The sequence below is a fragment of the Papio anubis genome, chromosome 18 (genome assembly GCF_008728515.1).
Source record: "Papio anubis isolate 15944 chromosome 18, Panubis1.0, whole genome shotgun sequence".
Lineage (NCBI taxonomy): Eukaryota > Metazoa > Chordata > Mammalia > Primates > Cercopithecidae > Papio > Papio anubis.
In genome coordinates this window covers 4,945,086-4,960,731 of record NC_044993.1, presented here as the reverse complement: position 1 = coordinate 4,960,731, position 15,646 = coordinate 4,945,086, and the positions used below count along the sequence as shown (strand labels likewise).

Sequence of the window (15,646 nt, the reverse complement as noted above, 5' to 3'; positions counted from 1 at the left end):
AGCAGTTTGGGAGACCAAGGCAGGCGGATCACCTGAGGTCGGGAGTTCAAGACCAGCCTGACCAACATTGAGAAACCCCATCTCTACTAAAAATACAAAATTAATCGGGCGTGGTGGCGCATGCCTGTAATCCCAGCTACTTGGGAAGCTGAGGCAGGAGAATCTTGAACCCAGGAGGCAGAGGTTGTGGTGAGCGGAGATCGCGCCACTGCACTCCAGCCTGGGCAACAAGAGCGAAACTCCGTCTCAAAAAAAAAAAAAAGAAAAGAAAAGAAATGCTTTACTTGAATCTTCTTGTTTGTAGACTGGCATGAACGTTTTTCCATATTTGTTTCTTAAAAACCTCAATAGGACAGAAAGAAGGAAGCCTGCCTTATCTTTTCCTTTTGTAGTCACTCATGAAGTTCTCTGTGGCTTGGGCCCTTGTCCCGTCAACAGTGAAGACACTGGGTCAGTCGTATTGGTTTGTAACTGAGGGGAGGTGAACCAGTGGTGCCCACTGCGTGTGCAGGGACTCTGGTCCCCAGGAAGGCACAGCAAGTGTCCCCGGTGTCATCGAGGGCAGGTCACAGTGTTCAGCGAGGTAACTCAAATCAAGTCCCTCGTAGTATCCCAGAGGGGGACACGGTGACAGTGTTTCCTTTCTTGGGGTTCAAAGTGATCCCTGCTGTCCTGGAAACATAGTCTCTGTCCATCTACCACCACAAAGTAATGCTCCTCTTTTTTTTTTTGAGACAGAGTCTCCCTCTGTCACCTGGGCTGGAGTGCAATGGTGCAATCTCAGCTCACTGCAACCTCTGCCTCCCAGGATCAGGCGGTTCTTCTGCCTCAGCCTCATGAGTAGCTGGGACTACAGGCACGCACCACAACACCTGGCTAATTTCTGTGTTTTTTGTAGAGACGGGGTTTCACCTTGTTGGCCAGGCTAGGCTGGTCTCGAACTCCTGACCTCATAATCCGCCTGTCTCGACCTCCCAAAGAGCTGGAATTACAGGCATGAGCCACCATGCCCAGCCAGTAATCTTCCCTTAAGAAGGCATCAGGCCGGGTGTGGTGGCTCACGCCTGTAATCCCAGCACTTTGGAAGGCCAAGATGAGCGGATCATGAGGTCAGGAGATCGAGAACATCCTGGCTAACACGGTGAAACCCCGTCTCTAATAAAAATACAAAAAAATTAGCCAGGTGTGGTGGCGGGCGCCTGTAGTCCCAGCTACTCAGGAGGCTGAGGCAGGAGAATGGTGTGAACCTGGGAGATGGAGCTTGCAAGTGAGCCGAGATTAAGCGCCCACTGACTCCAGCCCAGGCAATGAGTGGAGAGAGACTCACTTCAAAAAAACAAAGTGGCCGGGCGCTGGTGGCTCAAGCCTGTAATCCTAGCACTTTGGGAGGCCGAGATCGGTGGATCACGAGGTCAGGAGATCGAGACCATCCTGGCTAACCCGTGAAAACCCCGGGCTCTACTAAAAAATACAAAAAATTGCCGGGCGAGAAGCGGTGCCCAACCCAGCTACTCGGGAGGCTGAGGCAGGAGAATGGAACTCCGGGAGGCGGAGCTCTGGCAGTGAGCCGAGATCCGCCACTGCACTCCAGCCTGGCTGCAGAGCAAGACTGCCTCAAAAAAAAAAAAAAAAATAAATAAATAATAAAAATAAAAATAAAAAGTAATAAATAAATAAATAAACATAAAATAAATAGAAAAAGAAAGCATCTATCCCTCATCATGTCAATGGTCTGTAGCAGTCAGATGTGTTTCTAGACATCTCTGAGTCAGTGGTGCTACAGGCTTAACGGGAGGCTGGGCCGCCGCACGCGCCTGGTTTCAGCTGGGATCAGGGCTGGACGGCGGTCAAGCACTCACTGTTCTTTGGGGGATCCTTATATTTAATAGTTAAGCAGAGGCCCAATGACCTTGTTTATGTTTGTTTGTTTGCTTCGCTGCACAGGGTCTTGTTCTGTCACCCAGGCTGAAGTGCAGTGGCACAATCTTGGCTCACTGCAACCTCCACCTCCTGGATTCCAGTGATTCTCCTGCCTCAGCCTCCCGAGTAGCTGGGATTACAGGCATCCACCATCATGCCCAGCTAATTTTTGTATTTTTAGTAGAGATGGGGTTTCACTATGTTGGCCAGGCTGGTCTCAAACTCCTGACCTCCAATGATCCACCTGCCTCGGCCTCCCAAAGCTCTTTATTACAGGCATGAGGTGCTGCACCCGGCCCCAATGACCTTGTTTTAAGGACATGACATGGAATTCCTGGAGTTGGGATTCATTTTGAAGAGTCAGTGGTCTTGCTGTTGCCAGGCAGGGGACTCAGGTTCGCCCCTGTGTATTGGCTCTCTCCTGCTCCAGCCTGTCCTCAACCCTCCTCCCACTTCCATCTGTCCATCTGGCTTGGACTTTCTGTACTTATTCTGGTCCCATCGTTGTGCTCCTGCAGGGCTAGGCAGATGACGGCAACCGATAATGTGCATCTCAAAGGGACTGCCACCCGAGGAAGGGTCACAGGAAATGTCACAGGGGTGGGTCGTGCCACAGCCCCTGGAAATGAGCCGGGACGTTGCCCTTGATTTTGCCTGCGTTCTGGCTTTGCACATTGAGGGAGTTGCTTCAGCCCTTCCCTTGGTCTCTGGCTGTCTGTTTGAGCTTTATGTAGGTAGCCGAGTAGGAGTCAACCCTTTGGGGCTGTCTCTCGTGAAGTCTTTCTTACCACATGCCGTGTCTTTCTCGGCTGTGCCGCTGCATCCTTCACTCATGGCTATTCTCTTAGCAGTTTCTTACCCCGAGCAGCTTAAAAACAAACATCTTACCTGACCCGGAGTGCTTTCTACATGCCCATGACACCTTTCTCCTTACAGAGGATGAAGAACCATGGAAAAACTTGGGGCTCTGATATTACGAACTCCCTAAATTCTCCCACCTCCTTTCCCTTGTAAGCTGATGCTCAGCCCACCACCAACCAGCATCAGCCCAGTGGAGGCCCATCTGCTCTGCCTTTGTCACTTCTAGTCCCCCTCGGTTATATTTCGTGTTCCTCATTCTCACAAGGAAGAATCCCTTTCCTTCTGCAGATGGACGGCCTGTCTGTAGGCTGGTGCCATCCTTCGAGGTCTGCTGGTGACACACGCTGAGAGGGAACCTAGATCCAGAATGTGCTTGTCAGGAAGGGTGTGCAGCCCAGGGTTCTCTTCATGTTCACTGACTCTTTCCTTTGTCATCTTCATTCTGCCATTGAGCCTGTCTAGTGGGTTTTTACAATTTCAGTTACTATATGTTTAGTTCTTTTGTTGTTGTTGTTGTTGAGATGGAGTCTCACTCTGTCGCCCAGGCTGGAGTGCAGTGGCCAGATCTCAGCTCACTGCAAGCTCCGCCTCCCGGGTTTTATGCCATTCTCCTGCCTCAGCCTCCCAAGTAGCTGGGACTACAGGCGCCCGCCACCTCGCCTGGCTAGTTTTTTTGTATTTTTTTAGTAGAGACGGGGTTTCACTGTGTTCGCCAGGATGATCTCGATCTCCTGACCTCGTGATCCGCCCGTCTCGGCCTCCCAAAGTGCTGGGATTACAAGCTTGAGCCACCGCGCCCGGCCAAGTTTAGTTCTAAGTGTTCCATTTGGTTCTCCTTTATACCTTCTATTTCTTTCCTGAGACTTTTGATCATTTGCTTTATGTCAAGAATACCCCTCCTTACTTCTTGGAGGGTTTGTTTTTTTTTTTTTGAGATGGAGTCTTGCTCTGTCGCCCAGGCTGGAGGGCAGTGGCGCGATCTCAGCTCACTGCAAGCTCTGCCTCCCAGGTTCTCGTCATTCTCCTGCCTCAGCCTCCCCAGCAGCTGGGACTACAGGAGCCCGCCACCACGCCCAGGTAAGTTTTTGTATTTTTAGTAGAGACGGGGTTTCACCGTGTTAGGATGGTCTCGATTTCCTGACCTCGTGATCCTCCTGCCTCAGCCTCCGAAAGTGCTGGGATTACAGGCGTGAGCCACTGCGCCCAGTGAAGTTTTTTATTATAGCTGCTGTGGAGTCTGTCAGCTAATTCCAATGTTTCTGTTAGCTCAGATGAGCTGTTGATCATCTTTTCCCATGTGAGTTGAGGATATTCAACTTCTTTGTATGCTGAATGGTTCTTGATTGGTCCTGAACATTCTGGATTGATCCTGAACATTCTGGACTGGTCCTGAAAATTACGTTAGGAAACTATGGTTCTTGATTCAGGCCTCTGGAAAGTTGTTGGTGCCTTGGTTTTAGCAGGCACTCTACCAGCTTGGGCTCAGGTTCTCAGTCCCTACCATTCTGCTGTGGGTTTTGGTGCCGTTTTCCAAGCCTTTGCCCACTCTTCAGATCTGTCCACTGTGTAGCACTCCATGGCCTGCGTGGGCCCTGGGCATGCTCCGTCCTGACCTTCAGTGCTCAGGGTCTGTGCTCGAGGGCTCTGTTTACTTATGCCTCGTTCAGGGCTGAGCCCAGGAGCTCGTAACAACTTGATGGGGTTGTTTTCCCCAGCTCCTCCCTCTCTGCAATCTCCTGAGCACTTTCCCGTTTCCTGGGCGTCCTGTCTTCAGCCCTTCAGCCAGGAGGCAGGGCTTCAGTTATCAGCTGTGCCACACTTCTCCCGTGACCAAGCTTACTTTTGTGGCCAGGCAAGAAGAGGACACAGAGAAGAAAGCCAGCAGGTTTGTCACCGGCTTTGGACCACTGTTCCTCCAGCTGGGAAGGAAGGTTCCCTCCCTCAGAGCTTCAGACACCTGCCGGCTGACCCCTCTGCTGGTGTTGTCACTGTTGCCACCACTGCCGCTGTGGAATTTCCTGGGAACCAGGGCACCAGAGAGACAGGGAGAAAGGAAAAAAGCCAGGGAACTGGCCCACTGTCTCAGAACCAGGTGACCCCTTTCCTGTTGTTAGAGGCTTATCCTGGAGCCCCCGGGCACCCTCTTGCTCGCTTCTGGGTATCGGGTTGTATTTAGTCCAGGCTGGGGATACCAGGGTCAGGGACATGGTAGACTCACCGCAACCTTGGTGACACTTCAAATTCTGGTCTTCAACCCCCTTCTGCCTGCTGCTGGTCAATTCTCAGAGGCGTCAGTAGCTCCTCTGTGTGCCTGTCTAGCCTTTTAGCCACGTTCAGTGGGCAGGGCAGGGTGGCGGGGGCGGCGCTTACTCCCTGTGGAGTAACCATAAGGAAACCAGAAGATGTGTTTTAAAGGCCTTAAACAGAAAAATCTGGATGATACAAAGAAATGAGGAAGTCAGGAATAAAGTAAAGGGTGAATGAGTAGGTGAGAGTGAGCAGAAGCGCCTGATATGCAGGATCCTGTGGGCCTCTGGAGCCCATCCCTTAATGCCCTCACCCATCTTTCCGTGTGCGCCTTGCAGAGGGAGGAGGGAAGCCCTCCGCACCCACCCCACCTTCCAGGTTGAGACGAAGGCTTCGACCGTCAGCACATGAGCCTATGCTTTCCATGGGGAGTGTCAGAAAGGTATGGATGGAGACGTGGAAAGGGGTTTCTGAGAGTCAAGAGTCTTTAATCCATGATATCAAGTGTCTGTGTCCAGGTAGTCACCCACGTGCAGAGCCTCATGCTGCACAATTGGATCTGGACTTGATAAAGAATTTAGCGTCTCAAAGCAGATCTCTCTCTCTCTCTCTCTTTCCCCCCTCTTTTTCTCAAAAAACAAAGCTTTTATATGATTCTTGCTTTGTTGAAAGACTTTCTCAAGCTGGATGTGCTGGCTCACACCTGCAATCCCAGCGCTTTGGCGGGCTGACGTGGGAGGGTAGCTTGAGTCCAGGAGCTCAAGGCTGCGGTGAGCCAAGATTGTGCCACTGCACCCTAGCCTGGGTGGCAGAGCGAGACTCTGTCTCTAAATTATACTAGTGATGATAATAATACTAATTAAATATTGTTAAATATGTATCAACCAGATAAGGGAGGATTTCAGAAGACCACAAACGACCTGTAGAAAACAGTGGAACACAATAACAGTCTTCTGATTTCTCCGCATTGAGGGGCAGGTTTTGGGTTGGCCACAGCCCAGAAGGCGGTGGGTAGTGTGGGGGAAGTGAAGAAAGCCTCAGCAAAGGTGCAGGGTGTGTGTGAGAGGGAGAGGGAGGGAAAAGTGGCCTGATGAGGGCAGAAGTTCTTTCTTGAAGACACCAACACCGAGCACTTCTGTGAGGTTGCTTTGCCCAGTGGCCATGTCCCCTCTGTCCTTGCTCCCTGCAGAACTGCGTGGGCAGCTTCGAGCAGCTCCAGATTGCAGAGCGCCTTGGGCCCCAGCCAGAGATGGCAGGTGTCGTGGGTAGGTGGGGACAGACACTAGTGGCTCTTGAACAGAGGGCTCACTGTGGCCCGCCAGGCCATCCCTGGATCCAGGAGGATTTGCCCAGTCTTTCCTCCCACAGAGGCACAGATGTCCTCGGTGCACAGCTGTTAGCTTTGGCCCTTCATGGGGCCAGTGGGAGCTGAGCACCAAGCCCAAAGAGAATAGAGGTTGGTTCCGTTCCACCCTCACCTACCTTGGGGTTCTGATATGGTTTGGATCTGTGTCCCCACCAAATCTCCTGTGGAATTGTAATCTCCAGTGTCGGAGATGGGAGGTGATTGGATCATGAGGGCAAATTTCTCATGCATGGTTTAGTGCCATCTCTCTTGGCACTGTCCTCGAGATAGTGAGTTCTCATGAGATCTGGTTGTTTAAAAGCGTGTGGCAGGCCGGGCACGGTGGCTCATGCCTGTAATCCTAGCACTTTGGGAGGCCGAGGCAGGAGGATCATGAGGTCAGGAGATCGAGACCATCTTGGCTAACACGGTGAAACCCTGTCTCTACTGAAAATACAAAAAAATTAGCCAGCGTGGTGGTGGGCGCCTGTAGTCCCAGCTACTCGGGAGGCTAAGGCAGGAGAATGGCATGAACTCAGGAGGCGGAGGTTGTAGTGAGCCGAGATTGTGCCACTGCACTCCAGCCTGGGTGACAGATCGAGACTCCATCTCAAAAAAAAAAAAAAAAGGGGGTGTGGCACCTCCCCTCATTCTCTCTCTTGCTCCAGTTCCTGCAACGTAGGACGTGACTGTTTCCTCTGTACCTTTCACTGTGTTCATAAATTTCCTGAGGCATCCCCAGAAACCAAGCAGATGCCAGCATGATGCTTCCTGCACAGCCTGTAGAGCCAATTACAACCTTTTTATTTATAAATTACCTAGTCTCCGTCTTTATAGCCATGCAAGAATGGCCTCATTCACATTCATGAGGCCCAAGTCCTGCATCTCTTAGGGAGCCTCTCCCAGTTCAGTAATTATGTGCCGCCGTCTCTGTGCCAAGGGGTTGGGGCAATATTCATTTATTTTGCCAAATTATGCAAAAGTGGAAGGCCCAGTCGGTCTCTGTCCAAACTGAATTCAGCTGTCCCGGAGTTGACCGCCGTGTCCTTTTATTGCGCTGGATTCTAACACGCAGTTGTAGTGGAACCAACTCAGTCAATGGTGATAGCTGATGATAGACAACCCATCACCCCAGGCTGTCTCAGTGCCTGAAACTGGAGCGCCCAGCTCTCGACTCAGGAATTACCTAGGACCAATTAAACAATGACTAAAGTGCAAAGTGTACATCTGCATGCTTGTGTGCGGTGACTTGAGTTGGGACTTAGGACAACTTTTGAAAAAACGAGAAATTTCAAAGACTCTGGAGGAGCTGTTGATTCATTGATTGATATTTATTTATTTTTGTGAGACGGACTCTTGTTCTGTCACCCAGGCTGGAGTGCAGTGGCGCAATCTCGGCTCACTGCAACCTCCACCTCCCGGGTTCAAGCCATTCTCCTGCCTCAGCCTGCCAAGTAGCTGGGATGACAGACACCCGCCACCATGTCCAGCTAATTTTTGTATTTTTAGTAGAGACGGTTTCACCATGTTGGCCAGGCTGGTCTCGAACTCCTGACCTCAAATGATCCCCCTGCCTCGACTTCCCGAAGTGCTAGGATTATAGGCGTGAGCCGCCGTGCCCAGCCAAGCTGTTGATTTATAGCCATGGTATTTCTTTCCTTCCCTCCCCAATCCCCTGGGGGCTCACTCACCCCTTGTCTTCAGCAGTGTGGTGGAGTGGGGTTTGTTGTGGAGCCTTGTGCATTGTTGCTGAGTCGAGGAAGGCAGAAACAGTAGACTGTGTGCTCCGTGTCATGGGGAATACATCCCCTGCACTGCCTGACATGTGCCCAGCACTTAGCACAGAGCCTGCCCTTCACAGGCATTGACAAATGGACCCAGTGGGCCAGGTGCACTGGTTCATGCCTGTAATCCCAGCACTTCAGGAGGCCAAGCACTTCAGCAGGATCACTTGAGCCCAGGTATTTGAGACCAGCCTGGGTAACCCAGTAAGATCCCGTCTCTACAAAAAATGTGTTAAAACATTAGCTAGGCATTAGATGCAGCTACTTGGGAGGCTGAGGTGGGAGGATCAGTTGAGCCCAGGAATTTGAGGTTAACATCAAGCTATGGTTGCACCACTGCACTCCAGCCTGGGTGACAGAGTGAGACCCTGTCTTAAAAAAAAAAAAAAGAAAGAAAGAAAAAAGAAAGGACCCAGTTGAAGCCAAGCCAAAGTTTTGTGAGGTCATCTTCGTGGAGAAGTTAATGCATTTCATTCTCCCACTGGGTTGGGGAACCAGCAGATGGACCCTTATCTCTTTTTTTCTGTGAACTGTGAACCAAATTTAGATGTTTTCCTCTTCCCGGAGGTCATAAAATAGGACCTATCTTTGGATATAGCCATTATGACAGTTTTAGTGGAGAAGAACCGCATTAAGCTTTGTAAAATGTTATCTCAGAAGGGAAATGGCAAGAAACCCTAGAGGTCCAATGGCTTCTCCCGGTTAATAACCTGCTAACAAGCAGACATCCCCATTCCCCTTCCCGCTTCACTCAAAGGGAGACCCCAAAGGACTGTTCTGGTTGGTGGTGGCTCCACCTTGCTGGACCTCTACTGCAGGCTCAGCTCTCCTTCTGAGCCACATAGAACCGTACTGTCTACTTCCTCATACGCAGCGACTCACACACATTTAAAGACCACCGTCTTGTCTCACATGTTACTTACCCCCATGGTAATTTTTTTTTTTTTTTTTTTTTGGAGACAGAGTTTCGCTCTGTCTCCCAGTCTGGAGTGCAGTGGCGCGATCTTGGCTCACTGCAAGCTCCGCCTCCCGGGTTCACACCATTCTCGTGCCTCAGCCTGCTGAGTAGCTGGGACTACAGGCGCCCGCCACCATGCCCGGCTAATTTTTTGTTTTTTGTATTTTTAGCAGAGATGGGGTTTCACCGTGTTAGCCAGGATGGTCTCAATCTCCTGACTTCGTGATCGACCCACCTCTGCCTCCCAAAGTGCTGGGATTACAGGCGTGAGCCACTGCACCCAACCCTGCCATGGCAAATTTCAACTTTTTCACCCTTGCTTGGGTGATATGATTATTAGACTCCCTAACAATGCTGGTGGGGCTTGTTTGGAATTTCTTTGGATGCCCTTGGTAGCTCTCGCCTTTTCCCTCTCATCTTTTTTTTTTTTTTTTTAAGAGGCGGGGTCTTGCTGTGTTGCCCAGGCTGGTCCCAAACTCCTGGGCTCAAGTGACCCTCTAGCCTCAGCCTCCTAAAGTGCTGGGATTACAGGCATGAGCTGTTGTGCCTGGCCTGCTTTCATGATTTTTTAAGTGTCACAAGCACTTATTAAATTAAAATGCCTTTGCAAGGTTCTTATCCTTTCTAAAACGATGCATTAGCTTGGTGCAGTGGTTCACACCTGTAACCCCAGCACTTTGGGAGGCCGAGGCGGGCGGATCACCTGAGGTCAGGAGTTCACGACCAGCCTGCTCAACATGGTGAAACCTTGTCTCTACTAAAAATACAAAAATTGGCGAGGCATGATGGCTCATGCCTGTAATCCCAGCACTTTGGGAAGCCAAGGCGGGCAGATCACGAGGTCAAGAGATCGAGGCCGTCCTGGCCAACATGGTGAAATCCCATCTCTACTAAAAATGCAAAAATTAGCTGGGAGTGGTGGTGCACACCTGTAGTTCCAGCTACTCAGGAAGCTGAGGAAGGAGAATCGCTTGAACCCTGGAGGCAGAGGTTGCAGTGAGCTGAGATCACGCCACTGCGCTTCAGCCTGGTGACAGAGCAAGTAAGGCTCTGTCTCAAACAACAACAACAACAACAACAACAACAACAACAACAAAGCTAGCCAGGCCTGATGTCAGGCGCCTGTAATCCCAACTACTCTGGAGGCTGAGGCACGAGAATTGCTTGAACCCGGGAGGCAGAGGTTGCAGTGAGCCAAGATCGTGCCGTTGCACTCCAGCCTGGGCAACAAGAGCAAAACCCTGTCTCCAATCAATCAATCAATTGATGCATCCTAATGGGTTTCTTTGGTCTTAAGTTTTGAGGATAACAATGAATATAGATTCTTGGACATGGCTAACCACAGTATTGCTATGGAAAGTTGATCATTTCTCCTGAGGCGTGGAATTGAACAGAATGTTCCAGGAGCAGTCTGATCAGCAGAAGCAGAATGACTGGCATCATCACTGTGGTTTGGGGGCAGGTGCTTTTGTCCATGCATCTGAAGGTCGATTCAGAGTTTGTTGTTTTCTTCAGTTCCACACATGTTGACTCCTAGCAAGCGAGCCGTCAAGCAGTGAGCTGCCTCTCAGTATCATGCTTGTGTAACTTCGGATCAAATTTTTATTTTTATTTATTTATTTTTTTTGAGACAGTCTCGCTCTGTCACCCAGGCTGGATTGCAGTGGCACAATCTCGGCTCACTGCAACCTCCTCCCAGGTTCAAGCGATTCTCTTGCCTCAGCCTCCCAAGTAGCTGGGATTACAGGTGTCCACCACCACGCCCAGCTAATTTTTGTAGTTTTTAATAGAAACAGGGTTTCACCATGTTGGCCAGGCTGGTCTCAAACTCCTGACCTCAGGTGATCCACCACCTCAGCCTCCCAAAGTGCTGGGATTACAGGCGTGAGCCACCATGCCCAACCTGGATCAAATTTTTAGATAACCTCGCTAGTCATTTATGAGTTATTGGCAGGCAGACACCATGTTGTTTCTACATCATGCCTAATACATGGAAGGTACTCAGCAAACGCCCAATGAAAATGAATTTCCCAGCCAGGGGTATCTTTTAGACCCAGCGCATTGCTGCAGTCTGCCAAAATCCTTCTGGGTCGCGATTGTGTCATTCTCTAAGTTAACTATATTTTTGGTTTTATGTTCCCCACATTCTCTATCAGCATGATGTTTGCATTCATATCTGAATAATTAATAAGGTGTAAGGATAGGCCTGGACTAGAGTTTGCCCCATGAGGGATGGAGACAGCTTTCCAAATTGACTCTCTGGATAAGGCAGCTCAGCTATCATGTTTTATCAGACTTAACAACTCATCAGTTCTAAGACTCATCTTTATTTTATACATTACTAAGAAAGATTGCTTGAGCCCAGGAGTTCAGAATCAGCCCAGGCAATATAGTGGGAACTTGTCACTACAAAAAAAATTTTAAGGCCAGGCGTGGTGGCTCACGCCTGTAATCCCAGCACTTTGGGAGGCTGAGGAGGGCAGATCACGAGATCGAAAGATTGACACCAGCCTGGCCAACATGGTGAAACCCCATGTCTACTAAAAACACAAAAATTAGCTGGGCATGGTGGCATGCGCCTGTAATCCCAGCTACTCAGGAGGCTGAAGCAGGAGAATCACTTGAACGTGGGAGGCAGAGGTTGCAGTGAACTAAGATCATGCCACTGCACTTCAGCCTGGTGACAGAGCAAGAATCCGTCTCAAAAAAATAAAAATTTAAAATTAGCTGAGTGTGGTGGTGTGTGCTTGTAGTCCCAGCTACTCAGGAGGTCGAGTTGGGAGGATCATTTGAGCCCAGGAGGTAGAGGTTGCGGTGAGCTGTGATCGTGCCACTGTACTCCAGCCTGGGTAACAGTGAGACTCTGTCTCAAAAATAAGATTAAACACTACCATTTAAACTGTTACACGTTTTCTTATCATTTAGAATTTCTATTCTATCCTTATTGAAAGAATGTCTTTAGAATTACTTACACATAGATTGTTATGTGTCACCTTGGTCCATAATAAAAAAAAAATAAGCAAAATAAAGCGGTTAAAATACTTCGAAAGCTTCTTCACATTCAAAGACCCATATTTCTTAAGTTATCTCAGCGCCGTTGAAATCTGTGTTTCTTTTTTTCTTTTTTCTTTCTTTCTTTCTTTTTTTTTTTTTTTTTTTGTTGTTGTTGAGATGGAGTCTCACTCTGTTGCCCAGGCTGGAGTGCAGTGGCCACAGTCTCGGCTCACTGCAACCTCCACCTCCCAAGTTCAAGCAGTTCTCTGCCTCAGCCTCCTTAGTAACTGGGATTGCAGGTGCGCACCACCACGCCTGGCTGATTTTTGTATTTTTAGTAGAGATGAGACCTTACCATGTTGGCCAAGCTGGTCTCAAACTCTTGACCTCAAATGATTCACCCTCCTTGGCCTTCCAGAGTGCTGGGATTACAGGCGTGAGCCACTGCGCCCAGCCAAAATCTGTTTCTGTACAGTATCATCCTGTCACCAGCAGTGTGCCCTTCCCAGAGTGTACCATCCGTTTACCTTTTGGGGAGGCCAAAAGGGGATGGCAATGTTCTATATCCTGGCGCGGGTGGTGGCTGCATGGACATATTCACTTTGTAAGGGTTCATTGAACGGCATCATTATGATTTATGTATTTTTGGTATTTTATTGCATTTTATTTTTGAGGCAGGGTCTCTCTCTGTTACAGAGGCTGGAGTGCAGTGGTGCAATCTCAGTTTACTGCAACCTCTGATTCCTGGGCTCAAGCAATCCTCCCACCTCAGCCTCCCGAGTAGCTGGGACTACAGGTGTGTGGCACCACGCCCAGCTAATTTAGTTAATTTTTTTGTAGAGACAGAGTCTCGCTATGTTCCCAGGCTGGTCTCAAACTCCTGGACTGAAGTGAGCCTCCCGCCTTGGCCTCTCAAAGTGCTGGGATTACAGGTATGAGCCACTGCCCCCGGCCTCTTTTTGTTTATTTATTTATTTTATTTTATTTTGATTGCTTAAAAATAGAAAAGGAGTGTCCACTCTTGTCTCTAGACAGTACCATGATGGGCTAGTTGAAACAGTGATAAGACACATCTGATTTCAGATATCTTAAAGTGCAAAAGGAAATAAGATGCATTTAGGGGAATGAAATACAGTATTTTTAAATACATCTGATTACACATTGCTTAGGCCCTGTTTTTCTGCCTCATCTTCAAAGACAGAAAGTGAAAGCGAAGTCCCTCGCTAAAACTCAGTGTGCTATTCTACAGGACAGGACACTCTCCCTGATCTCTGAGTCTGTAACAAACACACACAAACAACAGCAGGGCTTAGTCTGGCACCAGTTCCTGACCTCAGCCCTCACCACTTCCCCTTCATAGTGCTTGCAGAGCGTCGTGTTAGTAACCTCTTTCTAGATGCCTACCTGACATGGATATCTTACTTAATCTGTTGCACAGAATCTACCACCTTCTCCTTTTGAAATGAGGTTTACATTTACCCTTCTTCTCACCTCTCCCCCAGCCTGTTATCTTGGTTTTCTCAGAGATGAGAAATCGTGATTCAGAGAGTTTCTCTGTGAGTTGTAATTCATCAGTGTGACAGCCAAGTGCTCGGAGCCAGCCTCCCAACAAGCGTGGGCTCTCGGGCCCACTCAAACCTCTAAGCTGGTGCTTGGGTGGTGCTGCGGGGCAATCTGTGCTTTTTCTTTCCCTCCCGTCTCTCCCCTAGTCCCCTTTCTGGCCTTGCCAGTGCTGCAGTTCAGCCCTTCTCTGCACTCTGAATGGTTCTGTGCTTTGTTTGTGCCTCTGGTTCAGCCCAGACTCCTCTGGAAGCCACAGCCAGCAGTTTCTCCTTTCCACGTGACAAGCACGTGCCAGCAGGCACCTTGAACTCAGGATAGCTGGGAGTCGGTTGTGATGGACGGCAGGAGGGTCTGCAGTGAGGATCCAGCATCCCGGACATGGATCCTAAACTGCTGTGGGATCCATGCCTTCCTAAGCCACCCACCCTTTGCTCCTTCTAATCAGCATGGCGTTAGAAAAGCACGCTTTCCGAGGACCCTTCTCCACACTGCCACGAGAAGTCTTTCAAACGCCCTGGAAGTTAGGTTCAGGACAAGCCAGTCAGTAAGTTCCCCGTCATGCCACACTGCAACGGTAGCTCTTTCCGTTCCACAGAACATCAGCCACAGGGAGCCAGGGCAGCTTCACAGCCCACCCCATGGGAAATGCCTGACTTTCTCCGTGTGGGTCCCTCTCCAGGAAAGCCTCCGTTCCCGGCTCCACTTAAAACCCGCCAGCCTTCCAAGACACAGTTCCCCAAGTCTTCCCTGATAATCTCCTTGCCATTGGGTGTGCTCTTGCGTTCCTCTGAGCTCCACTCACCGAGAGCCCTTTGTTCACTGGTTACGGTGCTGGCCCCCTCTGCTCGACTGCCCAGTTATTTAGATGCTTGTCTTTTTTTTTTTTTTTTGAGGTGGGGTCTCAGTCTGTCACCCAGGTTGGAGTGCAGTGGCGTGATCATAGCTCACTGTAGCCTTGAACTTCTGGGGTCAAGGGATCCTCATGCCTCAGCCTCTCGGACAGCTGAGACTATAGGTGCATGCCACCATGCTCAGTTAATTATTTTTTAAATGTTTTATAGAGTCAAGGTCTGTCTTTGTTGCCCACACTGGTCATGAACTCCTGGCTTCAAGTGATCCTTCTGCCTTAGCCTCCCAGAGTGCTGGGATTACAGGCAAGAGCCGCTGCGCCCAGCCGAGATACTTGTCTTATTCTTCCTACTGGGTGTACAGTGTCTGAAGATTGAGTCCGTCAATTGCTCTTGTTTGCACAGCGCCCTCCACACAGCACCTCCACAGAAAGCGTGTTTGTTTGCCAGTCAGCGGAACTGTTGACTGGGTTTTTCTCTGCCTCCTGGGTTATGTTGTAAACCCACTGCGGTCAGGAATTGTGCCATGTACACTTTCATGCAGCCGGGAAGAATGGCATAGGGTCCGGGCTGATGCATTTTATTGATCAAAAGACCAGTAAATGATCCTATAGTTTTTTCTCCTTTCAGTTATAAAACAAATCGGCAGCAGGGCATTTTCCTGACAGTCTTCCTTAAACTGCTCCTCCCGGCCGGGCGCTGTGGCTCAAGCCTGTAATCCTAGCACTCTGGGAGGCCGAGACGGGCGGATCACGAGGTCAGGAGATCAAGACCATCCTGGCTAACACGGTGAAACCCTGTCTCTACTAAAAAAATACAAAAAAACTAGCCAGGCGTGGTGGTGGGCGCCTGTAGTCCCAGCTGCTTGGGAGGCTGAGGCAGGAGAATGGCGGAAACCCGGGAGGCGGAGCTTGCAGGGAGCTGAGATCCGGCCACTGCACTCCAGCCTGGGCGACAGAACGAGACAACGTCTCAAAAAAAAAAAAACAACCCAAAAAACTGCTCCTCCTCCATCACCAGGTGTACAGGGCGGCGGGAGGAAGTGTGTGGTGTGATTGGGACGCCAGTGGCTGGACTCAGCAGCTGACCTTGCAGACTGAGGCAGGTGTGGAGGAAGGAGCAGTTC

The 15,646-nt window shown here is 49.8% G+C and overlaps 1 protein-coding gene across 5 annotated transcripts in view; it reads left to right on the top strand.

The window, feature by feature from the left end:
* KIAA0513 (KIAA0513 ortholog) overlaps positions 1 to 15,646 on the top strand; it is a 65,270-nt gene that overhangs the window by 15,958 nt on the left and 33,666 nt on the right. The window contains exon 1 of one of the 5 annotated variants that reach the window (XM_017953631.3): positions 3,895 to 4,873. The exons of 3 other annotated variants lie outside the window; for them this stretch is intronic. The gene's annotated coding sequence lies outside the window, so the exon portion shown is untranslated. Of the gene's footprint in view, positions 1 to 3,894; positions 5,471 to 15,646 lie in introns of those variants that run through there. One more of the 5 variants, XM_031658046.1, reaches the window with a different exon arrangement.